The following is a 27,464-nucleotide window of genomic DNA, read 5'->3' as shown; positions in this document are numbered from 1 at the left end:
GAGGATGGGCCTCTCAATCCCAGCTAGCCGCCTGGTCCCAGATTCGACTAAGACTGGGGTCCCCTCTCTGTTCCTCCAGGAAATCTCCATCAATATCCAGCCCCCTCGTCCCTTCCACTGTTGAACGGTCGGTTAGGGCCTGACTCCCTTCTGTTACTTTGGGACCTCTCAACGTCCCCTCCAAGGGGTCCTGTGGCCCGGGTTGGCCTAACAAGCCCTGCCTCCCATAGCTTGTTCTGTACCTCTTCTTGGGCTGCCCGCTCCACCCCCATATGAGGTCGGTGAAACCCGGCCAGTCATGTCCCAACACCACAGGATACACTAATCAAGGAGCCACCCCCACTAAGCAACGCACTTCTTGTTGGACAGCCTCCGGTCGTACCCAGACGGTGGGGTAAGACTTCATGTCCCCATGTATACATTGGAACTGGATCGGTGCCCTGGTGGGATGGGAGCACTCTACCAGTCCCATGTGGATGACGGTCTGGCTGCATCCCGAGTCCACCAGTGCTAAGGTCAGGGTTCCTTCCACTCGCACCGGGATCACAATCTCCGGTGTCCCCTCCTTGGCCACTGGACAGGCGCACCTCTGAGGGTTGTGGGAGACCTCGTCTGTCAGGTGGGGAAACGGGGGCTTTTTTCCCCGGTCTTATGCACCGCTCCTTCTGGGAGTCAGTCTCCACCTCCTGAAGTCCTCGTCTTAAGACCCACTCGCTCCTCTGGCTCCGCAGCCATGTAGTCTTCGGCAAGGGACGTGGCCTCCGCGAGGATCTTCGGCCGGTGTCACTGCACCCACTCCTTCCCCCCGGTGGGCAGGATCCAGAGGACCTGCTCCAGCACCACAGCCTCGGCCACCTGGCAACTACCACGGTGTTCAGGCTCTAGCCACCTCCAACAGAGGTCACGGACCTTCTGGGCTACTGCCCGCGGTCGAGCTCCTGGCGGATATTTCTCTCGACGTAACCTCTGCCGGTATGTCTCTGAATTTATACCCATCTGGTCTAGGATGGCAGCCTTAACCTCCTCATATTGCAGTGCCTCCTGGGGGTCGAGACTACGGTAGACGGCCTGCACTGGTCCCGTTAAATATGGGGCTAGAATAGCGGCCCAATGCTCAGGGGGCCACTGAGTGGCCGTCGCTACCCATTCAAAAGTTACTAAGAAGGCCTCGTGGTCGTTCCCAGCCCCCATCTTTGTCAGCCGCACTGGTAGTCCCCCAAAGCCCTCCCCTGGCCCTCTTCCATCTGTGGGGATGGGGGGAACTGGCTGCCGTCTTCAACCAGGTCACCACCTGTTGAAAGAGTCGATCTTGACTCACTTGCTGCTGAGCGGCCAATTCCAAAACCAGCTGTTGCTGGGACTCTTGTTGCTTTGCTGCCTGCAGTTGCTGCTGGGTAGCTAGTTGCTGTAACAGCTGCATCTCCTTTTGCTGTTGTTTTATTGCCTGTTGCTTCTGGTTTTCCAGCAGCCATTTCAAGAGCTTGTCGGTCTCCATTCTGTACATGTGGGTCCTTCTAGCAGGCCCGGGCAATTGTCTGCATTCTCCACCACTTGTGGGGGGTTTTGTACCTCATCAACCCCTTTGATCTGGGTGGGGGGGCGAGGTGTGACCCCACCTCTCTGCATCTACATTGGTTTTACTACCCTTCTGGTAGTCAGTACTGTGTGGCCTAATAGCCAAAGTCCATATAACTCCACTTGCCCTGGTGGGATAGCACGGACTAGCAGCTGGAGTCCAAAGAGTGTGCTCCTAGAGCAGGGTGGCCCCATGGACAGGGTTCCTCTAAATTCTCTTCCCCCTGTGGGATAGCACGGCCGGAGTCCATAGAGTACGCTCCTAAGGCAGTGTGGCCAGAGTCCATATATCCCCTTTAGAGTAAGAAAGGGATCGGGAAACTATGTCATCGAAAGTGTGGGGGGGGGCTGTGACCCCCGGTGGGGGAGCCAGGGCCCACCCATCCTCACCGGGCTGTGACCCAGGGCCCTGCCAGTGGCGGGGTGATCCGCCACAGGGTCAGCAGGGAATCCTACCACAACACGTTGATCTCGCTGTGGTGGGAGGTACCACTCCTTTACCTTCCCTGGGTCACTCCCCACCAGTTCTCCAACAATAGCCGTCCCTGTGGCATCAGGGTCTCCAGGTTCCTCAGCACCCGACACTCCCTAGGGTTCCAATAGCTGTAAGCCTCTGTTCCCGGTTCCCGACCTCTCAGCTCTCCCCTGTCAGGGTTGTAGCTGGTCCTGGGCTGGAGCCTCCACTGGGCATCCTTCCTCCTTGGCCGCCCACCCTGACTGAACAGCCCTGCAGGCTTTTGTACTTGACTTCCGGTTGGAGCATGCCCAGCAGAGCCTCAGGGGCGTGGCTTCCTCTGCTAGGAGCGAAGGGTTAACCCTCTCAGTCCCAGTGTGGGGCCGGTTCGCCCCATCACAGTGTTGCACCATGAACTAACTTCACATATTTTCCATGCAACAGCCCTCTGGGCTGTACCCGAATAGCTATTGCAATAGCTTCTCTATAGTTCCAGTGTGGTTCCTGGGATGTGCCCTGTGGGTTGCCTGACCATTCTGTGTGTTGGATTCTCATTTCTGAGAGATTCTTGCCTCTCCCAAAGGAACAGAAAATAAATCATTTGAAATGGGAAAGGAAATGTGCAGCCTTCTCAGTCTACTGGGGTGATGCACAGTGCCCCCTTTTTGATGAAACCCTGTTTTAAAGTAAACTTCTTAGGTTTTCTGATCTTTGCTTTGGCTAATGTTCATCCCAAGCGTTACTGAGGAGTTCTCAAACCTGTACTTGCAAAAGTGTTAGAGAGATTGTAGAGATGACATCCTGCTCAAACCACAGACTAGTATCTGAGTTCTGAACTACTTGAATTAGACACTAGCAGAAGAGGGCACATTTGACAGGATCTAATTCCATCCACTAGACGGCAGCCCCCCGCCCCACACACAGTTGCTTAAGTTATTTTGATATTGTCTATAGATCCATTCCATTTCTGCATCATACAATTATCCACACACCTGCTTTCCAGAAGCTGGTATACAAGCACAAAATTCTTTTATTTTATTTTATTTTTTACCAAAGTTTTCTCATATGAACTCAAATAAAATTGTTTCTTTCAGCCTTTGGGCAACAAACCACTTTTATTTATTTATTTATTTTATTATTGGCTTGATTGCAAAATTGATTGGGAAAACAATATTCTCAACCCCTTTTAGGCTTTGTTCATTTTAATGGTGATGGTTTCTGAACTTTGTAATAAGGGTCTCACTTTAACCTACCTCCCAGCTGACTAATTTTCTGTCTGCAAAGCCTTTTTTTTTTTTTTGTAAACATTGTCCAATGCGACTTATTAATTCCTTATAAAATGAAGGAAAAATCCCATGGGGGAAAATACTTCACATAACAAAACTCTAGGTTAAATTTTTCAGAGACACCTGTCCAAGGTGGTGGCCTGTTATAACGTACTGCCTTTATAATAATTAAAAATAAGCCTATATCTGCTGCCATCTAGTGGGCATTTCACAAAATAGCTGCCTGTTTCTCCTGCTTAGAATATGCTGCCCTCTAGTGGACATCTTGCAGCATCACTGACCTTTCCACATAACTTTATCCTGTTCTGAAATCTATTGGTCAATATTCCTGACCCTGCCGCATTTCTTCCAATTTGCTGCCCCTAGTGTCGATTATGCAGCATGAAAGTCTATTGCTCTGTTCTTACCCTCTTCTCTCTTCTAGAGTTAGCTCCAGTGGATACTGTTAGCTGCCTCTTTCCATCCTTGTGGCACCTTAGAGACTAACAAATTTATTTGAGCATAAGCTTTCGTGAGCTACCGCTCACTTCATCGGATGCATTCAGTGGAAAATACAGTGGGGAGATTTATATACATAGAGAACATGAAACAGTGGGTGTTACCATACACACTGTAAGGAGAGCAATCACTTAAGGTGAGCTATTACCAGCAGGAGAGTGGAAGGGAAAAAACCTTTTGTAGTGATAATCAAGGTGGGCCATTTCAAGCAGTTGACAAGAACATCTGAGGAACAGTGGGGGGGGGGGAGGGGAAATAAACATGGGGAAATAGTTTTACTTTGTGTAATGACCCATTCACTCCCAGTCTTTATTCAAGCCTAAGTTAATTGTATCCAGTTTGCAAATTAATTCCAATTCAGCAGTCTCTTGTTGGAGTCTGTTTTTGAAGTTTTTTTGTTGAAGAATTGCAACTTTTAGGTCTGTAATCGAGTGACCAAAGAGAATTAAGTGTTCTCTGACTGGTTTTTGGAGGGGCTAATCACATCAGCCTAATCACATCAGCCACACTATCACATAGGGCCTAATCCCATCAGCCACTATCAGAGGCTCGTTCACCTGCACATCTACCAATGTGATATATGCCATCATGTGCCAGCAATGCCCCTCTGCTATCATTGGCCAAACTGGACAGTCTCTACATAAAAGAATAAATGGACACAAATCAGACGTCAAGAATTATAACATTCATAAACCAGTCGGAGAATACTTCAATCTCTTTGGTCACTCGATTACAGACCTAAAAGTGGCAATTCTTCAACAAAAAAACTTCAAAAACAGACTCAAACAAGAGACTGCTGAATTGGAATTAATTTGAAAACTGGATACAATTAATTTAGGCTTGAATAAAGACTAGGAGTGGATGGGTCATTACAAAAAGTAAAACTATTTCCCCATGTTTATCCCCACCAACCCACCCACTCTTCCTCAGACGTTCTTGTCAACTGCTGGAAATGGTCCACTTTGATTATCACTACAAAAGGTCCCCCCACCCCCACCCCACTCTTCTGCTGGTAATAGCTCACCTTAAGTGATCACTCTCGTCACAGTGTGTATGGTAACACCCATTGTTTCATGTTCTCTGTGTATATAAATCTCCCCACTGTATTTTCCACTGAATGCATCCAATGAAGTGAGCTGTAGCTCATGAAAGCTTATGCTCTAATAAATTTGTTAGTCTCTAAGGTGCCACAAGTCCTCCTTTTCTTTTTGCGAATACAGACTAACACGGCTGCTACTCTGAAAGCTTTCCATCCTTGATGCTCTTGTGTCCCTGTTGGTCATCATTCAGTAGAACAGCCCATTTCTTGTCCCTTAACATATGCTACCATTTCACATTCCTTGTTCCAACACGGTACACTTCTCCTAACTTCAGGTAATGTTGGTATCCTAGGAATGCCTTGGCTGGCTGTCTCTGATTCCCTTATTAACATTCCTCAATATCTTCATTTATATATTGCTCACTCACATATTCCTCACTTTGGTTTCTAAAGATTTTTCCAGTTCCTTACATAGCATAGAGGTCCATTGCTCCACAAAGTTCTTTTCTTGCCATTTACACTGATGCCTTCTAGTCTCTATTATACAGCTTTACCTCTTTCCACTTCCCTCTGCTGGTCACTTGGCAATATGACTTCCCCTTTCTTGCCCTTCCATTTCTGCTGCTTACCATTGGCCACTGAACAGCATCACCACATCTTTCCCATTCCTTACGTCCTCTGCCTTCTAGACAACCTCTCATTTCTTACCTTTGAACATGTATGGTCTATTCCATATTATAGCTGCTAGGAAATGTTGTCAATTTTAATGGAATCAACAAGCCCACAGAGTCAAAGCTGTTAACATGACCTTGTCACTGTACAACATTAAATAGTTAAATATGGTTTGGGGTTTGGAATACAGAAATCTCAGACTGCTTAGACTCACGACAAGCACACTAGAAAATTCATGCAAAAATTAGGAATTGTATTGATTAGTGTACAATACATAATTCATTTTGAATCAGGAATTTGTTTTGTGTAACCACTGTGACAGACTCAGACCAGAAGGATATAAGAGAGCAGTCCTTTTGAGCCCCGGGATGTGGGCAAGCGCTAGCTAAAAGTCCCTCCTTCAGCCTAGGGAGGGGCTACTAAACCCAGAACCCAACCGAGTTCGGGGGACAACAAATGCAATAACGGGAACAGGCATGGGGGTTAAAGGGCCAAAACTAGGGAACCAGAAGGGGACACCGAGCAGAGAACCACGGACAGCGCCCGTTACTCCTCGAAGACATCGAGAGAGCAGGCGAACGCTGCCCAGAAGAACTCTGCCCAGATACTTGAACGGATAAAGGAATGAAAAACAGCCCCACAGTTGCAGCCCTCCCCCCCGCCCACCAACCTCCTCTCCCTGGTGTTTTGAATGGCCACCTTGGCCAGGAGGAGGTTGACGAGGTGGTCCCACAACTTCATGGGGCCTCGTATCGGGTGTGCATAAATAAACAAGTGTGGGGACAAGAAGTGAACCACGCCAAGTACACCCCCATGCTCACAGCTCCATGGAGGAGCCACTAGCTGATATCCCCAGCAGGCCACGGGACTAAGATGGAATATAAACTGGCCCACCGGGGTTCCCCACCCTCCACTGCTGGTAAAAGGTCCTGCCACTTGGTATCTGGGCGGGACACGAGGGTGGGGAAATGAAGCATATGCACCACGAGCATGTATAGATGGTCTCTTGGCGCGGTTTGAAAACAGACTGGCTGCAAGACACGCAGCCAACTCAGGGTATGAGGAGGGGGAGGCCGGGAAGGCTCACGGGGCAGGGAGCCAATGGAAAGATCCAGAGGGCCTGGAGTGAGGGGTGGGCAGGGTGCACCCTCTCACAGGATCCGCTCAAGGAAAGCCTGAGCTGCAGGGGACAGGGCTGTCTCTACCTCCTGGAGAACACGCTGGGGGGGTTTAAGGGTGGAGAGCCCCATGCGCTGACTGAGCACCAGGGGATCTACCCAACCCCCCAGGCTGTAGTCCAGGCGGTCTCCAAACTTGGTGACTCCCACCAGGACCAACCTCCAGCTCACCAAGGAGGACTCCGTTGCCTGTACACAAAGATGAGGATTGTGTAGCAGGAACTCCGTGAGGAGATCTACCCCCTCAGTGGCCAGAAAGGACCTGGTCGCTGAAAGCAGCCTCCAGGCCCGGAGGAGGTCCTGGTAGAAGACCGGCAGCTTGGAGAGGTCTCATGGAAGACTCCTCAGATGGAGAAAAAAGATGCCAGTCATATCGGAGCCCTCGCAGGTGGCGGAGGAAGGCATGAGCCAACGTGCTCCACACCAAGCCCCCTGCACTATAAAGGAGTCTGCAGGGCCTGGAGGGGGAAGACATGGATTTGCGTGTGCATACTCGTCAGGCCCTGTCCTCCCTCCTCCAGGGGGAGATGGAGAACCCCTGCAGAGACCCAGTGCTGTCCCGGCCAAAAGATGTGGGGCAGAAAAGTAAACATCAAGATAGAGCAGCGGACCTGCGCTCCACTGGATAACCTGAAGCGCAGGTGGGAGGGAGCTCGCCCGCCACCCGGCCCCGACCACCAGGCCAGAGCTCTTGTCACAGTTGACCCGGGCAGAGAAGGCTGCTGAATAAACAGCTTGGCAAGCCTCCACCTGCACCAGGTCTTCTGGGTGCTGGACCACGAGGAGCACGTCATCAGCATACGCCACCAGGACCAGCTGCACCTCCAGCTCACGCAGCACCAACCCCGTCAGCCCCTTACGAAGAAGACGGAGGAAGGGCTCAATGGCCAGAGCATACAGCTGACCTGAGAGCAGACAGCCTTGACACGCTCCTTGCCCGAGGCTGACAGGTATGATCAGGGTCCAGTTGAGCACCTGAAGAAACCCCACAAACTGGGGCCCAAAGACGAATGCCCGCAGAGTGCTCAAGAGATACTCGTGGTCCATCTGGTCAAACGCCTTCTCCTGAACCAGCGACAGGAGGGCGAACGACAGACCATCCCTACACCTGAGCTCCAAGAGATCCCGGACCAGATAAAGATTGTTGAACTTGGTCTGGCCCGGGACGGTGTAGGTCTGGTCAGGATGGACCACATCTGCCCGCACAGACCGCAGCGAGATGGCCTTTGCCATGACCTTGTAGTCCCTGCTGAGGAACGAGAGGGGATGCCAATTCCAGAGATGGTGGACGTCCCCCTTCTTTGGCAACAGGGCGAGCACTGCTCGCCTACACAACAAGGGGAGGACCCCGCGCTCCAAGGTCTCGGCCAAGACAGTGACAGTGTCCGGGTCGAGGACGTCCCAGAACATGCAGTAGAACTCCACGGTCAGCCCGTCCATGCCCAGAGATTTGTTGGTGGGCATGAGACGGAGGGCTTCCGAGAACTCGGCCAGAGCGAGAGGCAGCTCCAGCCGGTTCCAGTTGCCAGTGCTGACCGTCGGGATTTCATCCCAAAGCACTCCGCAGGCATCGGCGTCAGTTGGATCCAGGGAGAAAAGGTTAGCATAGAAGGCCCGAGCCCTCTCGCACATCTCCACTGGATCTGGCGGAGGGTGCCATCAGCAGCCAAGAGGCAGATGACGTGCTTTTTAGCCCCCCTCTTCTTCTGCAGGGCTTAGAAGAAGCGGGAGCCAAGATCCATCTCCTGCAGGATCTAACAAAGGCACCTGGTCCCGAAGATCGTCAAGGGCCCAGAGTTCCTCCTGCTTCTCCCAGTACTCTCCACAGAGGGGTAGATTCCCGGGGCTGGCGGCCAGACACCTCTCCAGCTCTAAAACCTCCCGTTCCAACTACTCTATCACCACATCCCTCTGCCGGCTGGCTCCCCAAGTGTGGCTACGGCAGAAGAGCCGGGCACTCACCTTCCCCACCTCCCACCACTGCTGCGTTGAGGGAAAGGTGCCCCTCTGCCCTCGCCAGGCCAGCCAGAACTCGTGGAAGGATGCCACAAAGCCCACATCCTCCCGCAGGCTGTTATTTGAATGTCAATAGTAGACCCTGTACTGGGACTCTCGATGGGGCACCAGAGAGGACCCCTCCAGCGCCTCTCTGTCATGTGCCTCCAGTGAACCTGCACCTGCCGGCGGAACGATAAAACGTGGTGGAGGGCGGGGTCCTTACAGCCCAATGGAAGGGGATAAGGACGGACAGGGGCTTCCACAGGGTGGAGAGGAAGAGCAAAATGGTGGCATTGGGGAGGAAGGAAGGAACAGAGGAGAACACCACCCATACGCCCAGGTCCTCCAAAGGCTCAAGGGGGACATGAATGCCCCCCACCACCAAGCCCCTCTTCACCGCCTCCTGGGCAGCTGCCTCTGACACCAGGAAGAACACCACCTTCCCAAACATCTTAGAGGCCACCACCACGGCCGTGGGGAGAAAAGGCCCACGTAGAAGGCCCTGGCCCTCCCACACATCTCCGCTGGATCGGTGAGGGGGGTGCCATCCTCTGCCAGGAGACAGATGACGTGCTTCTTGGCCCCCCTCTTCTTCTCTAGGGTGTAGAGGAAGTGGGAGCCGCGATCCATCTCCCGAAGGAGGTGGAGGCAGGATTGGACAAAGGCGCCCCGAGCCCGATGGTCCTCGAGGGCCCGGAGCTCCTCCCTCTTCTCCCAGCATGCTCTGCAGGGGGATAGATCCTCGAGGCTGGTGGCCAGACACCTCTCTAGCTCTAAGACCTCCCGTTCCAACTGCTCTATTGCCACATCCCTCTGTCGGCTGGCGCCCCGGGTGTAGTCGTGGCAGAAGAGCCAGACGCGCACCTTCCCCACGTCCCACCATCCCCGCGCCAAGAGAAAGGTGTGCCTCTGCCCTCACCAGGCCAGCCAGAACTCCTGGAAGGACGCCACAAAGCCCACATCCTCCAACAAGCTGTTATTAAAATGCCAATAGGCCGGCCCCAGCCTCTATGCACTGAGAAAGGCCGTCACAGTCACTAGATGGTGATCCGAGAACGGGGCCGGACGGATGCTGGAGGACTGGGCCCGTGAAAGATGACAATGTGAAAAGTAAATGCGGTCCAACCGGGAGTGGCGCGACCAATGGGCCTCCACCTGGACAAAGGTGAACGTCGAGACATCATCCAGGTGGTGGTTGTGCCAGACATCCCCCAGGGAGTGACGGTCGACAATCTCCTGGAGGACGTCCGTGGCGGCCGGGCACTGCTCGGTCCCCGAGTGGTCCCACTCATCGAGGGTGGTGTTAAAGTCCCTGCCCAGGACCAGGCACTCACGAGGATCCAAAGAGCCAAGGAAGGTGGAGGACGCATGCTGATAAAAGAGGAGCCACTCCGGGCCCAATGTCAGGGCATAAACGTTAATAAGGTTGACCACTAGCCCCTCCATGCAGACCTGGAGGTGCAGCAGGTGGCCCGGCACAGCCTCAGTGACCCCCAGCACCTGCGGCCGTAGGTTGGGGGAGAATAGGGTAGCCACTCCAGCCGTACGAACTGTGAGGTGGCTAAAATAGACCCTGTCCCCCCACTCCAGCCGCCAACTTGCTTCGGCAGCTGGATCCATATGGGTCTCCTGTGCAGGAAAACCACAGAGTACCCCCCTCCCAAAGGAAGGAGAGCACCTAGCACCTGTGGAGACCCATCCTACAGCCCCAGGTGTTTCATGTTGCAAAGATGATGGGTGCCATGGGGAGAGCTGGGGTGGATCCTCGCCGGCGGGAATGCGCATGGCTCCTGTTGGGCCATGCAGCAAACTGGGACCCACCCCATAGGTGAGTAAAGAGTCATGGAAGCTGCGGACCCCCAAAGCGGACTGCCTCCCAGTCCCTTTACCCTCCCCCATGAGGGCCCTCATGGCCCTGAGGATTTGTTGGAAATCCTCCCATCGCTGGAGAGCGAGTTGCACCTTGTTGCGGGACCCACGGACATCTTTGAGAAACTCCCGCAGCTCTTCTCACAGCATATGGGGGGGCAGGGCCACGGGACACCAGCCATCCTCTGGCGGGGCCCCTGTCGAAGCCCCGTGGCCTACCGAGACGGGCTGGCATGGGGAGGAACCCCGTAGTGGTGCCCGATGTGCCGGTGCCACGCAGCCCGCCTCAGACCCCGGCTCACTGGGGGGTGGCGGAGGGAAAATAGCAGCTCCTAGTGGGTAGGGATAGGGGAACACAAAGGCTGCTCTCTGGGGGTCATCCTTCTAAAAGGGAAGGAGACGGCCCCAGGGGTGGCAATAGCAGCACGGGCGGTGGAGGGGGCGGGGTCAGCATCAGGGGTTAGGAGCAGGGTCGGGGAGAAGGGTGGACGTGGGATCATGGGCCCCAGCAGCCAAGCCACTGGGGGGTGGAACCTCTTGGCTGGGCTCAGGGGTCTGTGGAGTGGGAAGGGGGATCCTCGACGACACTCGTCTGGCGCTCCAAGACAGCGGTTGCGGCCACAGCATCAATAGGTGGGGAAGCAGCCGTGGGGCCCCCACCCGGGAAGGAGGTCAGCTGCCCCACATCAATGAGAGATGCCCCTGGTGACTCAGGTCCCGGCCACATGGCACTGGCTGTCGCCTCAATAGGCTCGGCAGCTGTTAGTGGGGTGCCATTTGCGGCCGGGCTGGTGGAAGAGTCCATGGGTTCCTCGGAGGTGGGAGCAGAAGCAGCAGTCAGGGGGAGGGAGCATGGAGAGTGGGGGCCCGGTGTGAGGTAGCCCAGATTGAGGCCTGCTGGCAGAGGGGTCCTCCTCCCCCTGGGTGACTGGGTTCAGACCTCGATCTCCTCAAAGATGGAGAGGAAATCACCATCCACCACCCCGGGGACCTCTTCACCAGCACCTGAAGCGACGCTCACCTCAGGGCCTGCAGGGGCCTTAGGTGGCAAGGGGGCAGGAGGGGCTCCATCGGAGGCCCCCTCGAGGAGGGACTCTGGAGGAGAGGCGGTGCTACCCTCCATTGCTGCCACGTCGTCCCCAGCTGGCTCCAGCAGGTGCAATTCACCTAAGTGCAAGGCAGAAGGTTCGGTGTCGGTGGCCCCTTCCTGGTCTTTTGGGGGGCCTCCGCATCAGATGGGAGGAGCAGAGCTCGAGCCTTCCACTTGCCCTGCTTCCCCTGTATTTGGACCCAGCCCTCCATGGTATCATCGGTGGGCTGGTGGACAGGGCTTGGGCCGGGGGACACGGGAGCTTGGGGAGGTAGTGGTGGGGCGGCATGGGTGAGGGAAGATTCCCCCTGGGGTGGGCCCTCTCCCATGCCCGGTGGTAATCCCATCGCACCTTCCTCCATAGGCCCTGCCAGTCTGCACACAGCAGAGGCAGGGCCCTCCTGCTCATCTGCGCGCATTGGGGGAGGTGCCCCCAGTACCTGAGTGGGAGCAGTGGTGGGCTGGGGATGAGGAGGGGTGGCTCTGGGTGCCGGGCAGCCTGGGGGTCCGGTGATGGTGGGGCTGGCGCCCTGCCTGGGCTCAGGGGTCCCAGATGCTCCTCCATGCCAGTCCAAGGGGCAGTCCCTCCAGACATGCCCCATCACCCGGCAGAGGTAGCACCAGGCCTCCCCCATAGAGTAAGGCACCTAGTAGCGGGCCCCTAGTAGGGGACCAGAAAGGACCCCTCGAGCGCCTCTCTGTCACGCGCCGCCGGTGGCAGTTGAAGCTGCACCTGCCGGTGGAACGAGAGGACGGGGTGGAGGGTGGGGTCTTTGCAGCCCAGCAAGAGAGGGCTAACAACAGAGAGGGGTTTCCCCAGGGCAGAGATTTGGTAGCAGGGTGGCATTGGGAAGGAAGGGAGGGATGGAGGTCAGGACCACTCGGACACCCACGTCCTACAGCTGCTCCAGAGGGACGAACATGCCCCCCTCCGCCTCCACCAGGCCCTTCTCCACCACCTCCTGGGCGGCGGCCTCCTATGCTAGGAAGAAGACGACCTTCCCGTACATTTTGGAGGCCTCCACAATGGCCGTGGGCCCCACCACCCTCGCCAACGCCCGCAAGTAGGTCTCCACATGGGGTGAGGTGGGCACCAGGAGGCAACGGACGCTGTGCCGTGGGGAAGGGGCCCCAGCCGCCAGAGATGGTAACAGAGACGGTGGCTGGGAGAGATGACATAGCGGCAGGCGGGGGAGCCGCCACTACCTGGGCGCACGCCCTGGGGGCCGGGAGAGGGGAACCCGCCGTGCTGGTGGAGGAAGCAATGTGGAGGGATGCCGCGGCCAGTGGTGGGGCCAAGGCAGAGGGAGCAGTCCCCACCAAGGAGAGCCTAGCCTTTCTGGCGGGGCCCTTGCCCTTCTTTTTGCCTTGGCCTTTCCCACCAGCTGGGGGGCTCCCCCAGAATAGGAGGGGGCAAGGGACGTGGCAGCAGAGGAGTCCACTCCATTGCCCACCACTGCCAGTGCCGGGGCGGGGGCAGGAGCAGATGGTTCAGCTGCGGCGGTTGAGGTGGGGGCCAGAGGGTGCGACGGGGAGGGCAGGTGGAGGATGGGCAGCGGGGTCTGCCAGAGGGGTTCCACCCACCTTGTACCCCACCATAATGAGCAGGGATGGAGGAGAAAGGGGAAACAGGTCAACCACTCCTCCCCACTAGGCTGTAGGCAGGGGAGGAGGGCGCCAGAGGCAGGGGGGGCATGGATGGGGCGACCTATGAAAGCAAGGGCTTGGGGGGGTGGGTTTCAGTCATTGACACAGGATGGGATTCCAGCTCCTCTAGCTGCACTAGGGGAGCGGGGGGGAGTTATAATAGCATGAGGGGGTGCAGTGAGACAGGAGTTCAAACTGAAACAGGGGAGAGACACAAGTGCATGGGAGGGGACGTGGGCACACAGAGCAAAGGGCCAGTCAGGACAGGGCAGGAAACTTTAAATTCTCAGATATAGACTGGAGGACGAGTGCGAGTAATAATAATCGGGCTCAGATTTTCCTAGATGCGATAGCTGATGGATTCCTTCATCAAGTAGTTGCTGAACTGACAAGAGGGGATGCCATTTTAGATTTGGTTTTGGTGAGTAGTGAGGACCTCCTAGAAGAAATGGTTGTAGGGGACAATCTTGGTTCAAGTGATCATGAGCTAATTCAGTTCAAATTGAACGGAAGGATTAACAAAAATAAATCTGCAATTAGGGTTTTTGATTTCAAAAGGGCTGACTTTCAAAAATTAAGGAAATTAGTTAGGGAAGTGGATTGGACTGAAGAATTTATGGATCTAAAGGTAGAGGAGGCCTGGGATTACTTTAAATCAAAGCTGCAGAAGCTATCGGAAGCCTGCATCCCAAGAAAGCGGAAAAAATTCATAGGCAGGAGCTGTAGACCAAGCTGGATGAGCAAGCATCTCAGAGAGGTGATTAAGAAAAAGCAGAAAGCATACAGGGAGTGGAAGATGGGAGGGATCAGCAAGGAAAGCTACCTTATTGAGGTCAGAACATGTAAGGATAAAGTGAGACAGGCTAAAAGTCAAGTAGAGTTGGACCTTGCAAAGGGAATTAAAACCAACAGTAAACGGTTCTATCGCCATATAAATAAGAAGAAAACAAAGAAAGAAGAAGTGAGACTGCTAAACACTGAGAATGGAGTGGAGGTCAAGGATAATCTAGGCATGGCCCAATATCTAAACAAATACTTTGCCTCAGTCTTTAATAAGGCTAAAGAGGATCTTAGGGATAATGGTAGCATGAAAATGGGAATGAGGATATGGAGGTAAATATTACCATATCTGAGGTAGAAGCGAAACTCAAACAGTTTAATGAGATTAAATTGGGGGGCCCAGATAATCGTCATCCAAGAATATTAAAGGAATTGGCACCTGAAATTGCAAGCCCATTAGCAAGAATTTTTAATGAATCCGTAAACTCAGGGGTTGTACCGTATGATTGGAGAATTGCTAACATAGTTCCTGTTTTTAAGAAAGGGAAAAAAAGTGATCCGGGTAACTACAGGCCTATTAGTTTGACATCTGTAGTATGCAACGTCTTGGAAAAAATTTTGAAGGAGAAAGTAGTTAAGGACATTGAAGTCAATGGTAAATGGGACAAAATACAACATGGTTTTACAAAAGGTAGATCGTGCCAAACCAACCTGATCTCCTTCTTTGAGAAAGTAACAGATTTTTTAGACAAAGAAAACGCAGAGGATCTAATTTACCTAGATTTCTGTAAGGCGTTTGATATCGTGCCACATGGGGAATGATTAGTTAAATTGGAAAAGATGGGGATCAAGATGAAAATTGAAAGGTGGATAAGGAATTGGTTAAAGGGGAGACTACAGTGGGTCCCACTGAAAGGAGAACTGTCAGGCTGGAGGGAGGTTACCAGTGGAGTTCCTCAAGGATCAGTTTGGGGACCAATCTTATTTAATCTTTTTATTACTGACCTTGGCACAAAAAGTGGGAGTGTGTTAATAAAGTTTGCAGATGATACAAAGCTCATTTGCTGGGCTCAAATGGTGGAGCCCCAAATGCGCTAGCTAAAGTCCCTGTGTCCATGGCAATCACTTGGGCTTCTCTGATTTGTTAGAAGACATGCTGGTCAGACCGCGTAGGTTGTGAGTTGTAGGTTTAATTCCTGGGTCTGCTGCAGACCCACTGGATGAAATTGGCCCCATTCGCTTCTCCCTGAGTGCTTCACTCTGTGAATTGTCCTGTTACAAGCAGTACTGTGGAGAGAAATCTGGGACATCAAACCTTCCACATCCTAAGCCCACATCATGAGAAGGGCATTTCCTTTCCAGACATTTCCTAGCTGAGCAGTGCCTAGAGCAATTGCTCAGGCGCCTAATCTCCTCCCTTTGAAGTCAAGGGGTATTAGGCCACATCTCATCTTTCATGACTTGAAATTGGTCCCTGGGATCCTTGTTGTTAGGACCTGCAGTAGTTTCCTGATAGGTGACACTGTCATACGGCTATGGCAAGTGTAGGGCTGGTTTTGGGCTAGAGACACCTCAGTCTGCTTTTTGGTCTCTCTGAAAACACCCACCTCAGGTGTTGAGACTCTTGCCCTCATCTGAGTCAGGGTGGAATCTCACGCTCCTTCCACTGTCAGACTGGGATCTAGGTACTCTATCCTACATACCAACCGCTTATCACCCTGCAGGTCCAACTGGCTTTCAGGCACCTGTGTTTCCTCACTCCAGGAACCTGTGGCCAGTGAAATTAACCGATGCCCATCTTAAAACAAAGTATTTTATTTAGCAATTGGAACAAACCTTTAACAATAGGTTTCAAAAGAACAAACAGCCTCCGCACATCTAATCAAAGTTCATGCTTCATGGCTTCAGCTGCTTACCTACAGTGGTCAGGTAGGATTTTCCCCCGCAATGCACTATTGGTCTGATTGAGTTTGTCCGTCCCCCCGCCTCCCAACACATACACACACACCTTCCTCTGAAGCTGGAGCTGGGGCACTGGATGGGGTGGACCAGTGCTCTGAGGCTGCCCAGCAAATCCTTTCCTTGGCTGGTGGGTCTGGCTCACATGCTTCAAGTCTGATTGATCACCTGATTTGGGGTGAGGAAGGAATCGCCCTAGCTCAGATTGTCAGGGACCTTGGGGATTTTCACTTTCCTATGCAGCATGGGGCCCGGGTCACCTGCTGGGATCATCTGGGCACATTGCACCTAATCAATTCCCTGCTGTTGCAGGGGCCTCAGGCATTGGTGACACCTCAGTCTCTCCTGTTCTCTGCCTGTGGCTCTGTCACAGATCCACAGGATCGGTGCTGCACCCCCAGCTTGGGAACAATCTCTAGGAGGAACCTCTTCAGTGTTCCAGCCCCAAGGGATCTCACTCTTCCTGCATAGGCTAAGTCTCACCACCTCCTTGAATGAACCTCTGGGGCTTCAGCCCTCCTGCTTCACACAGTGAGCTCTGTTCAGCAAGTCCATCGGAGATAGACTCTTGGTAGAGACTTGTCCACTCTTCAAGGATTAATGCGCCTCACCAAGCATTTGCAGTGACACTCAAACATCGTTGTCAACAAAGGAAGGTCTGGAAAGCAGCACAGGAAGTCCTTAGGTTAGCATAGAGAATTGAAGGTTATAACATGGTCCAAGTCCCTTCTGGTTACCCCAAAGCCTTGCCAAGCTGTAGTGAACCCCATTGTTCAAGCTCTTTGTCTCTCTCCATCTCTCCTTGGTCAGATCCCAGATGACAGCCCTGACTTCTCCCAGCAGCCAACGCTTTTCCCCCCACTGGGTTACAGTGCTGCACATAGGGGAAACTGAGGCACCCACAGAATTCATAAAAACATTGCAAAAATTCCGACTTCATCACTGGCTCACACAAGGTCAGTCTGCTGAGGACGGAAATGCTTTAGTCTTACCCATGTTATTGTGCTCAATACAGGGATTAGCCGGGTGAAATTTTATGTCCTGTGTCATACAGGAGGTCAGACTAGATGATCTAATGGTCCCTTCTGGCCTTAAACTCTATGGAACTATGACACTATATTTAGTCCCATCTAAACGTATGCTTCTCTGCAAGCTGAGTGTGATGGGTCCCTCTTGAGTTACAGGAGAAGACATGAACCAACTCACATGCTCTTAGGAAGCCAAGAAGCTTCCGAGGCCCAGCCTGGTCTCATATTCTCGCTGTGATTCGGTCTCCCTCTTCCAGAGAAATCTGGGGGTTTTGAAAGTCCCCATCCTCCCTGTGCATCTGGACCCACGTACGGTATTGCTCAGTGGTGTGGAAGCTTCCTTCTGCCTCTGAAGGCTGGAATATCCAGCCGGGGCATCTATATCCCATCTTGCGTGTGCCATTCTCTGGGTGGTTGGACCCATACAGCTTTAATGGCTTGCAATCACTGGTTTTGTGACTGTACCTAGTTTGTGGGGGAAGGTGTTGGAACTGTCTGATCCCTTCTCTTAGACCAACACACACAGCTCCTAAATCACATGTAGGGATACAGATTAACAAAGATGTCTTTCTAAATATATATGTAACCCTTCTGCCCGTTAGAGTTGGCAGCAACAAGGGCCGGGTTCAATATCTAGGGGATCCATTCCAATAACACAATGCAAACCGGCTCGAGCCCCCACCCAGTGACCTGGGACAAATATATACCACCCCCGCTGGGCGCCTCCAAGAGGCAATACTTCCCCTCTCGCAAGCACATAGTCTGAGTGTAGCAAAAAGCCTTTTAATAACAGAGAGAAACAATGTGGCATTATGTTGGGGAAACACCACCAACAGGATTCATAACACAACCCATGAGCAAAAAAAAACCCACCCCAAGCAAATTGGGGCATGCCCCTTTCCCTTTGGTTCTTGAGTCCAGCAACCCGAAATCACCCAAAGTCCCAAAAGTCCAATGACCCAAAAGTCTCTGTCCCGGGTCAGGGCAGCCCCAGAGTTCGAAAGTTTATCTGCAGAGCTTTACCTCCCAACCTGGGTGGAGATGGGACGGGGGTAAGAGGCACCTTACATGATCTGAAGCTGACCACCCCACAGCTCCATAGGCCTTCGCTTCGCTCCGCTCCGCTCTGCCAGCCGCCCCACGAACTCCTTCGCTCAGCTCCGCTCCGCGGCCCACGAGCAGCTCCCGCTGTCCCACGAACTGCTCCGCGTCCCAGCAGCAGCTCCCGCCGTCCCACGAACTGCTCCACCAGCCTGTCCACAAGGCACTCCAGCCGTCCCGCAATCTGCTCTGCAATATATCTTCAGGCTCCCCCACTACTTAACACAACACTCAGTGATTTCAGCTCTTAGTCAGTTCAGCTCTTTGGTGACTTCAGCTTGTAGTAGGGGAGCCCCAATGCTGGTGCACTGTTAGCCCAAAGAGAGCTCAGCAGCCTGTAACTAGACTTCTAATGAAATCAAAATTAGCTCTGATAGTCCACAGTGGAGAGAGAAGGAAGTGCAATTAGCATGTAAAGCCCTCACCAAGGGGCCCATACCACCAAGTATTAATACTTGTCCCCAGCCTCTCTCAATTCACAGAATTTTGGAACCCATGACCCTTGCCTAGCGAGTGCCACTTAGTTGATGGTGAGTCCCTCCATCTTAACAAAAGGCCAAGTACAGTTCCAGGCACAGTTCCCATAATCAGGGTAATAACAATTTATTCTTCCTGCCCCAATAACAGAGACACTGGGGATCCCACAGCAGCCAAAGTGACCATTTGGGCAGCTATGGCCTCATTCTAGGCGGGGTGGGTGTGCCTATGCAAATGAGATTGGCCCCTGAAGTTCTTTTCCACAACTTGCCACACCTCACCAACAGATGTCAGGGTGGAGCTCATCCTGACACTGCTTACATATCTCTCTCTCTCTCTCTCTCTCTCTCTCTCTCTCTCTCTCTGTATATATATATATATATATATATATATATATATATGTTCTACCTCAACCACAAAATACTGGCTAGATGCAGGAATCACTGGGGGAAATTCTCTGTCCTGTGTTCTGCAACAGGTCAGATTAGATGATCAAAATAGTCCCTTGCAATCTATGAGGGTCTGAAATGGTCAATCAGTCCTGGTGAAACATGGGAATGGCTTTATTCCATCATGTGAGTTATCTGGACAATCTCTAGGAGCAAGGGGGGAGGGATTAATTTTTCTTCATGACAAATATCCTTCCTATCATTTCCCCCAAAGCATGTTTTATCGCCTTGTTTCTGAGGCGGTAAATCATGGGATTCAATCGTGGTGGCATCACGGAATAGAACACAGCCGCCAACAGGTCCAGATACAGTGAGGACATTGATTTTTGCACTCATGGTGGTGCTCATAAATAAAGAAAACACACAATCAGGTGGGGCAGGCCGGTGGAAAGGGCTTTGTACCTGTCCTGTGCAGAAGGGATTCTCAGCACAGTGGAGAAAATGTGAATGTAGGACACAAACATGGAAATAATGAACATGGAGCCAAAGACTGATCAACAGACAAGAAGCAAAATTTCATGGTCATGTATATGAGTACAGGAGACCTTTAGCAGCTGTGCGATGTCACAGAAGAACTGACTGATCGCACTGGACTCACAGAAGTGCAGCCTGAAGGTATCAACAGTAAGAAACAATGAATAGATTGTGTTGCTGACCCAGCAACCAGCTGCCATCTGGACACATGCACTTCTGTTCATGATTTCCCTGTAAGGCAGAGGACTGTAAGGCAGAGGAAGGCAGATGGCTACAGAGCGGTCATATGCCATCACCGTGAGGAAGGCCATCTCTGTAGCAGCAAAGCTCACAACCAAAAAGACTAGGGTGACAGACACATCCAGAGAAAGAGATCCGTCTGGTGTTGGTTAGGGAGCTGGCCATTGATTTAGGGACAGTTACTGAGATGTAACGGAGGTCTAGGATGGATAAGTTGTCCAGGAAGAAGTACATGGGGGTGTGAAGGTGGCGGTCGAGGGTTATGATTGTGATGATGAGAAGATTTCCCCATCAGGGTTGCCAGGTAAATGACTAAAAGCACTGTGAAATGGAAAATCTGCAGCTCCCGAACATCAGAGAATCCCAAGAGGAGGAACTCAGACCTCGTGGTTTGGTTGGACATTTCCTGCTGGGAGATGCTCTACAAAGGGGGTGGGGTTATGAAAGGAAGACGAGAGAAATAAATATGATTAAAGTTATTGCTCTGCAGGAAAAAAGAATAATATTGGACTTTGAAAGGTGAAAGTGACTGTGTATTTTTTATAAATCTCCCTAACTATCGTTGTCTTACTGTTAGAGCTGTGGGAATTGTTTTCCGGCAGTCATTACCGGTGATCAATGTTGCCTCCATGTCTGGATGATGTGTCCATCACAGCCAACTATTTTTTCAAACGTATTTGCTATTCGGAATCATTCATCCATATTAATTAACCCTGGGCAAACCCACTGTCTTGAACTCACACCTTCATTTATGGCAGAATCAGCCCTTACATTTCAAGACGAAAGACACAGAAATGAGCTTCATAATTTCTATATGCAGTATAAATAGCGTTTCTACAGTCACGGCATTTCTGAATTCTGACGCCGTGGCTCTTGCACAGCCCTCTCTCCTTCACTCCCTGCCTTCAATGACCCCTCTGGAGACCCGTCCCACTCACACCCTACCTCACTTACCCCTATGCAGCCCTGTCCCCTTCACACCCTGCCCCAGTGACCCCTGTGTAGTGCCAACCCCTTATCAAAATGGAATTCAGAAAGGGAACATTTAGGATGAATATCTCAATGAAATCCATGAGCGTTAGCTGCATGAGCCTCTGGCTTATGCCCTGTATTCTACGTAATAGCAGAGCATACCTTGGATTGTTTAAATGTAATCTGGACTAAATGCTGGAACTCTAGCAGAAGATTTTCCACAGTTACATGGAATATGGGGGGGCTGCTGCACCCATAGAAGAAGTGGATGCAGTCCCACTGAAGCCAAAGGCAATCACCTTACTTGTGCTAGGGCTGAATTTTGGCCAAATAGTTTTGCTTGTGTCTCTGCAGTTTGCGGTTTAAGAAGAACACGAGACTTGCCATTGTGGATCAGAGACATGGTCTGCCTGGTCTCCAGACAGGGTCCAAAGCAGATTGTTCAGGGGAAGGTACAAGCTGGGAAAGAAACAGTTCTCCACACTCTAATTTAGGGGTGAATCAACTCACTGGTCAGATTCAGCTCTGAGGTATGCAGTGGCCAGGAAGTTCTAGACATGCTTAGACCCAACAGTCAATTTGGCACCTTTTGATTCTGGTCAGGTTAAACAGCTATTCATTATTTAAAACACCATTCAGGAATCTGAGCAATTCCTATGCCTGTTTGAGCATCTGTGGGGCTGGTGTTTGTCACACAATAATACCACACACACATAATGTAATAGCCCACATGGCCAGGAAGAATGGTCAATGGTTTGGGTGCTTACTGGGGGCTTGGAAGACCTGAGTAAAATTTCCTTCCTCTGCAACAGACGGCTTATGTGACCTTGGGCAAGCCATATATTCCAAGGCCAGAAGGGACAATTGTGATCGTCTACTGTAACCTCCTGCATAACACAGGCTAGAGAACTGCATGAAAATAATTCCTGCATCAGACCTTCTGGGAAAAAAACATCCAGTCTTGATTTTAAAATTGACAGTGATGGAGAATTCACCATGACCCTTGGTAATTTTTTCCAATGGTTAATTACCCTCACTGTTAAAAATGTACACTTTATTTCCAGTCAGGTTTTGTCTCGCTTCAATGTCCAGCCATTGGATCATGTTATACCTTTGTCTGCTAGACTGAAGAGCCCATTATTAAGTATCTGTTCCCCATGTAGGTACTTACAGACTGTGACCTGCTTAACTTTCTCTTTATTAAACTAAATAGATTGAGCTCCATGAGTCTATCACTATAAGGCTTGTTTTCCAATCATTAATCCTTCTCGTGACTCTTCTCTGAACCCTCTTCAGTTTATCAACATCTTTCCTAAACTGTGGGCACCAGAACTGGACACCGTATTCCGGCAGCGGTTGCACCAGTGACCAGTGCAGAGGTAAAATAATCTCTCACTCCTACTCAAGATTCCTCTGTTTATACATCAAAGGATTGGCCAAAGCATCGCACTGTTGACTTTCACCATGGCCCCCAAATCTTTTTCAGAGTCTCGTAGACTTTAAGGTCAGAAGGGACCATCACGATCATCTTGTCTTGTTAGCCGGGGTTCTTTCAACTCAAAGCTCTTGGTAACTTTTACTCTGTGCAAGGTGGTGTCAGGAAATAAATCAGGGGAGACACGGCCCTCCGACCGATAGATGGCTGGCACAAACAGGACAACACAAGAGTGCTTTCACTTAAACTTTACTTAGTCTCAAGCACTTACACACGTCCACAACAGGTTAGTCAAACACCCCCAATCCTCGATAATTACTGAAGCTGAGTGTGGCTCTTGAGTGGCACAGCGGCTGCCGGTGGGAAACACAAGATGTATCCAGAGGGAGAGTCCAGACCCGAAGAGTCCCACTACCTCAAACTTTCTCCCCTTATTTTATACATTAGTAACACAATGACATGTCCCTTAAAGAAAACTTGTTAAGCAAACAGTTTCAATAGTCAAACAAGAGGTTTTCTTCTGATTATTGATTAACCAGGTGTGTTTTTTCCCCAGAGTTTGCAGCCTGGAAACCCTGTTAGACACATTCCTGGGGCACATCCTGCTCTTCTAAAATGCATGTATCAGCCACTTCAACACAATTCTTATCAGGAAGGACGGGGGGGGGGGTCAAGCTGCCCTTTCTGTGGCACCAAAACCCCCCCTCCTCCTGCCTTGGTCAAGCTGAGGCTGCTTTTAGCAATAAGCAATACTGGTTTCAGGCACTTTACTGGTTTGCCAACATCTCCCCGTACAGTCTGACCTCCTGCACGTTGCAGGCCACAGAATCTCACCCACCCACTCCTGTAATAGACCCCTGTCAAAGTTCCTCCCCCACTCTGAACTCTAGGGTACAGATGTGGGGACCTGCATGAAAACCTCCTAAGCTTACTTTTACCAGCTTAGGTTAAAACTTCCCCAAGGTACAAATTAATTTTATCCTTTGTCCTTGGAATATCCACTGCCACCACCAAACTCTAACTGGGTTTACTGGGAAACGTAGTTTGGACACATCTTTCCCCCCAAAATCCTCCCAACCCTTGCACCCCACTTCCTGGGAAAGGTTTGGTAAAAATCCTCACTAATTTGCATAGGTGACCACAGACCCAAACCCTTGGATCTGAGAACATTGAAAAAGCATTCAGTTTTCTTACAAGAAGACTTTTAATAGAAATAGAAGTAAAGGAATCACCTCTGTAAAATCAGGATGGTAGATAGTTTACAGGGTAATTAGATTCAAATCATAGAGAACCCCTCTAGACAAAACCTTAAGTTACAAAAAAGACACACAGACAGGAATAGTCATTCTATTCAGCACAGTTCTTTTCTCAGCCATTTAAAGAAATCATAATCTAACACATACCTAGGTAGATTACTTACTAGAAGTTCTAAGACTCCATTTCTGTTCTATCCCCAGCAAAAGCGGCATACAGACAGACACAGACCCTTTGTTTCTCTCCCTCCTCCCAGCTTTTGAAAGTATCTTGTCTCCTCATTGGTCATTTTGGTCAAGTGCCAGCGAGGTTACCTTTAGCTTCTTAACCCTTTACAGGTGAGAGGATTTTTCCTCTGGCCAGGAGGGATTTTAAAGGGGTTTACCCTTCCCTTTATATTTATGACAACCCCTAACCTCTGGCTGAGTTACTGAAGTCCTGAAATCATGATTTAAAGACTTCAAGTGATAGAGAATCCACCTTTTACACTAGTTTGAACTTGCAAGTGACCTGTGCCCCATGCTGCAGAGGAAGACAACCCCCCCCCAAGGGTCTCTGCCAATCTGAACCGAGGGAAAATTCCTTCCCCCACCCCAAATATGGTGATCAGTTAGACCCTGCGCATGTGAGCAAGACCCACCAGCCTGACACCTGGGAAAGAATTCTCTGCAGTAACTTCTGGAAGTTTGACCCACGTTCTTTGTTCCTGAATGTATACATTTACATTTAGCGGTATTAAAACACACATTGTTTGCTTGAGCCCAGCTTACCAAATGATGCAGATCTGTCTGAATCAGTTGTCCTATCCTCTTCATTATTTATCACTACCCCAATTTTTGTGTCATCTGCAAGCTTTTTGCCACTGATGATTTTATATTTTCTTGCAGGTCACTGATAAAGGTGTTCAATAGTGTAGGGCAGAGAACCAGTCCCTGTGGGATGCCACTAGACACACACACACTCTGTGATGATTCCTCGTGTAGCATTACATTTTGCAATCTATCCGTTAGCCAGTTTTTCAATTATTTAACATGTGCCATGTCAATTTTCTATCAATCTAGTTTTTTTAGGCAAAATGTCACATGGTACCAAGTCAAAAGCCTTACAGATGTCAAAGTATATTACCTCTACTGACCAAACTTTTAATCACTTAGCCTTTTTAGGCTTCAGTTCCCCGTCTCTGAAATGGGGACAAATAGCACTTCCCTGCTGCACAGCGGTGCTGGGAGGAGAAATACTTTGAAAGTTGTGATGTGCTTTGAATTCTACTGATGAAACGTGCTAAGTAAGAGCTACGTGTTACTGTTCTGGAGTCTCTGCCTGGAAGATATGGCATGTTTCTATCATTAAGCCTCCTCTCATAGTGTTCTCCCATTATAGCCACAGCAGCAGGGCAGGGGGTGTGAGGGAGAGAGAGACCCAGCAGCTACTTCTTCCGAGCTGCTTCCCTGCTTCAGCCACTGCACACACAGGAAGAGACACGGTGCTGCTCAGATGCACCCGGCACCATCTCTGTCAGCTCCTGGGATCTTCACTGAGGCTGGTCAACAATTTTCCGTGGAAACTCATTTCCAGCAGAAACCTGGGTTTTCTGTTAAATTAAACTTTTCACTAAAAGTGTCGGCTTTTCTTCAAAGACTTGTTGCCAGAAAACTGAAAACCCCCAACACCAAATTTTTGTGGCCCCAAAGCAATTTTTTTTTCCAGGCTTGGCCGGACATTTTCAGCGTTTTGGTTTTTCCTACAAAAATCGAAATTTTCCACCCAAAAATTTGACAGAAACAAAAATGTTTCCATCCTTGTCGTTGGCAGTGTTGTTGTAGCCGTGGTGGTCCCAGGATAGTAGCGAGACGAGGTGGGTGTGGTGATAGCTTTTATTGGACCAACTACTGTTGGTGAAAGCGACAAGCTTTCAAGTTTACTCAGAGAACTGAAGAAGAGCTCGGTGTAGCTCTAAAGCTTGTCTCTTTCACCCGCGGAAGTTGGTCACTTAAAAGATATTACCTCGCCCACCTTGTCTCTCTTCATTCTGGTCAAAATTTTCCATGAAAAAAACAATATAAATAAATAAATAAAAATGTGTCCTGACCATTCCTCCTTTCCCCCAACCCCCAGCAATACATCAGAATACGTAGCCCCTTCTGGGCAAGGGACAAACTACCAGCCCTGACCAGATTCCAGGATGCTTTAGAGTGGAAAGAGATCTGGGAGAACATAATCAGAGCTCACACTGATGCCACTGAGCTCAGAACCCAGCCCTTGGTCAGTTACACATTAGTAAACATGCCTGTAGGGGTCAGTTGGTGTCTCTTGAGTCAAGATGTCCTCTGATCCTTATGGTGTGGTAAAAATCTCTTGTGCTGAAATGCATGGGCATCCCAGTTAACCCTGTGACTTTTTTTCCTGAGACCATCAGTGGGAGCTGATACTATCTGAGAACATGGAGGGGACAACGACTTATGACAAAGGGCTTTCAGAGCTCATTAAGAGCCATGAATAAAGTTCATACCGCATCTAGATGAAAATAGGCTCTTCCCACCCTGCCAGAGCTGCAGCTACTGGGTATGCAAATGGGTTGAGACCCGATCTAGCTGCTTACACAGGGGGCCCGCCGAATACCAAGCCTTTGAGCCACTGAAGCTTTGCCAAGGGAATTTATTGAATTATGTTCTCCAAAGGGCATTTTAGGTAGGTACCCTGGAGCCCTGCAGGGCTCAGAATCAGGGTCAGAGATGGAAAAAGTTCATCTCCCAGGCCAGCCACCAAATACAAAATTAATGTGAAAACATAAACACTGAGTGACGTTCTCCTGCCAGCTACCCTAGCTCAGCCCCGTTTTCTGAACAGAGCTGAGAGGCGAACTGGGTCAGCTGATTTTCATTGTCTCACCTGCATTTGGCTTTTAAGAATTCTCTCTTCAGACATTAAACCTTCCGCATTTGCTGCAATGAAATACCCTTAGAGCTGAGGGATATCTTTGGCTGGACTCACATCTCACTGATAATGGTGAGACCTGATCTGGAATACTGTGTGCAGTTCTGGTCTCCCATGTTTAAGAAAGATGAATTCAAACTGGAACAGGTGCAGAGAAGGGCTACTAGGATGATCCGAGGGATGGGAAACCTACCTGATGAGGGGAGACGCAAAGAACTTGGCTTGTTTAGTCTAACCAAAAGAAGGCTGAGGGGAGATATGATTGCCCTCTATAAATACATCAGAGGGACAAATAGCAGGGAGGGAGAGGAGTTCTTTAAATTAAGCTCCAAGGTGGAAACAAGAATAAATGGATATAAACTGGCCATCAAGTTTAGGCTCAAATATTGGCCAACATTTCTAACCATCGGAGGAGGAGTGAAGTTCTGGAACAGCCTTCCAGGGGAGCAGTGGAGGTAAAAAAACCTAACTGGCTTCAAGACTGAGCTTGATAAGTGTATGGAGGGGATGGTATGAGGAGACTGCCCACAATGGCATGTAGCCGATCTGTGGCTGCTGGCAGCAAATATCTCCAGTGGCTGGTGATGGGACACTAGATGGGGAGGGCTCTGAGTTACTACAGAGAATTTCTTCCCAAGTGTCAGGCTAGTGGGTCTTGCCCACATACTCAGGGTCTAATTGATTACCACCATATTTGAGGTGGAGAAGGAATTTTCCCCCAGGTCAGATTGGCAGAGACCCTGGGGGGGGGTTTCTCCTTCCTCTGCAGCATGAGGCACAGGTCATTTGCAGGTTTAAAATAGTGTAAATGGTGGATTCTCTGTAACTTGAAGTCTTTAAATCATGATCTGAGGACTTCAGAAACTCAGCCAGAAGTTAGGGGTCTATTTCAGGAGTGGGTGGGTGAGATTCTGTGGCCTGCAATGTGCAGGAAGTCAGACTAAAGCCGATGTGCTGTGGTAGAAGGAGGCAGGTCACAGTCCGTCGATAGGTGAATGTTCTGTAAAAATGAGCCCCTTCTCCTCCCCATGGGGCTGAGACTCAATGACGTGGGG

General features: G+C 50.6%; 1 pseudogene; it reads left to right on the top strand.

Annotated features, from left to right (window-relative positions):
• The window catches only part of LOC142068404 (von Willebrand factor A domain-containing protein 5A-like), a 268,830-nt pseudogene that overhangs the window by 184,324 nt on the left and 57,042 nt on the right, over nucleotides 1-27,464 (top strand).

This window comes from Caretta caretta, chromosome 14 (genome assembly GCF_965140235.1).
Source record: "Caretta caretta isolate rCarCar2 chromosome 14, rCarCar1.hap1, whole genome shotgun sequence".
NCBI lineage: Eukaryota > Metazoa > Chordata > Testudines > Cheloniidae > Caretta > Caretta caretta.
This window is presented reverse-complemented; position numbering and strand designations above follow the sequence as displayed.